Here is a 2,248-nt window from a genome sequence, read left to right as displayed (position 1 = left end):
ACAAAAGTTGACATTTCTGGATATTTGACAAAATTTGATAAAGTTTGTTTTTTTTCTTTTGCACCAGATACTTCTTTCATTTTTCTTTTTTCTTTTTTTTCTCTTTTTTGCTGAATGAATTATTACTGTGAAATGAGAAGATTTTCATATTAAATGAAATAAATATACATTGGAAATAGTTCATATATTTTTAAAATCGAATTTATCATTTAATATTTTATTCCCCATTTGAAGTTTCCGTCTGCAAAAGAAAGTTTGCTTGAAAATTAATGGATTAAAACAATCCATATCCTTTTTTTCTTTTCTTTTTTTTTTTAATATTAATAAACTGTCGGCGAATTTCTTTTCAATTTCAGTTTTAAATATCGTGAACAGAAATTGAAGCGGAAACAGAAATTCTTTCCGGAAATGAAAAAAGATTTATTAAAATAGTTGAATGAATATGAATGACTTATTTTTATATTTTGTGAAAAAAAAAATTATAGATCAAAATTTGAAAAGGAAAGATGCTATTACAATGCAATAAAGAGTGATGATGTAGGAAATAAAAAGGGAAAGACAAGAAGAAAGAAAGGGGGAGAGAGAGAGAGAGAAGAAAAAAAAGAAAGGAAGAAAGATTAAAGAAGGAGTTGATTAATATTCAATAGTAGTTAAATAACAAGAAATTAGAAGGCGTTAATTATTTTACTTTAAAAAATAAAAAAATTTTTGTTTATCAAATAGGTAGAAGAAGAAGAAAGAGAGGGAGAAAGAGGAAGAAAGAAAGAGAGAGTGAGAGAGAGGTAAAGAAGAGAAAGATATGAAAATAACATATGAGATCATTTTGCATTTGACATATCAATCCTTCTTTAACAAATCATCAAATAATCCATCTAATTTTTTGTCACTGTTCTCTTACAATTTGCAAACATTGTTAATGTTTTATTCAATGATTTGAAGAAAGATTTTAGATCAAAGAATAATTTTTATCAATTCATTGTTAAACCTAAGAGTTATATCAATTATCACTAAAATGTTTTTAATGCAAACATTTGCTTTTTTTTTTTTTTCTTTTAATGGATATATTTATTAATTAATTTCTATGGATGCATTTGTATTAGCTCTAATTGATATATTTCAATTAGCTTCTATGGAGTATATTTTAATTAACTTTCATGAATGTGTCATTTTCATTCTACCATAGATTGTCTTCTTTTTATCATTTCCAAATTATGCTTTCTTTGATCAGGTAAGAGAATTGATCTTTGATTTTTGATCAGGTTAAAAATTTTCAAAAAATGGAAAATGTTGCATACTGTTTAAAATCAAACTGTAAAATTTATGTGCATGTAGAGAAAAAAAAAAAGGTTGTGCACATCGCTGAATAAATTTCGACCTTTATTATGCAAATATGTAATTAATGTTTGCATGACATTTGCGAAATCGATTGAGTAAATTAGCGGAAGTATGAAGGTGACAAGTCATAAAAGTGACGTTTACCATAATTGGTGAAATTTGTTAGCATAATCCATATGCAGGTATATATATATATATATCAAACAGATATAACTAACTGATAACTAACATAATAGTAATTATTTTCATAATGAATGGATCTAATTAAATTCGAATAAAACTATCTATTAATGAATAAATGAAAAATTTATAATACGCCGAATTTTAATTTAATCGGATTTTTGCTTATTAGTTCGATTCATTTCTTATTATTTTAAAATAAATTTATGATAATTCTTGTACTTTAACAATAATAATATATCACAAAGTAATGACAATTATGGAATAAATATATAAATATAAATATATATATATATATATATATATATATATTATGTGTGTGTACGTGTGTATGTGTATGTGTGTATGTGTATGTGTGTGAATGATGATATTAATTAGGAAAAAAGTTAATGAAACGTTGAAATGTGACCAAATTAACAAATTGTTATCATTTTGTTTATTTTCTTTTTTTTTTGTAAATTTGTTTGAAAAAATTACTAATTATTGGACAAATTTTTAATCGAAATAATAACAAGAATGTGTGTTTACGAATTTCAAATATGAATCAGAGAAATGTTTTTATTGAAGGATGAAAAAAAAAAAGAAACAGTGGCCTGGACTTATGCCAAGTTTAGTTTATTTGAATGAGCCACCGATCAATGATCACTGAAGAGAAAGGGTGGCAGTAATCGGCATTGAAAGCGTGGAAGAGCTAAGAGGAATGAAATTGTTTGTTATGCAGACGTCGTAACAT

The sequence above is a fragment of the Loa loa genome, assembly GCF_000183805.2.
Source record: "Loa loa unplaced genomic scaffold supercont3.240, whole genome shotgun sequence".
Lineage (NCBI taxonomy): Eukaryota > Metazoa > Nematoda > Chromadorea > Rhabditida > Onchocercidae > Loa > Loa loa.
The sequence above is the reverse complement of the archived record's forward strand: the minus strand, read 5'-3'. Positions refer to the sequence as shown.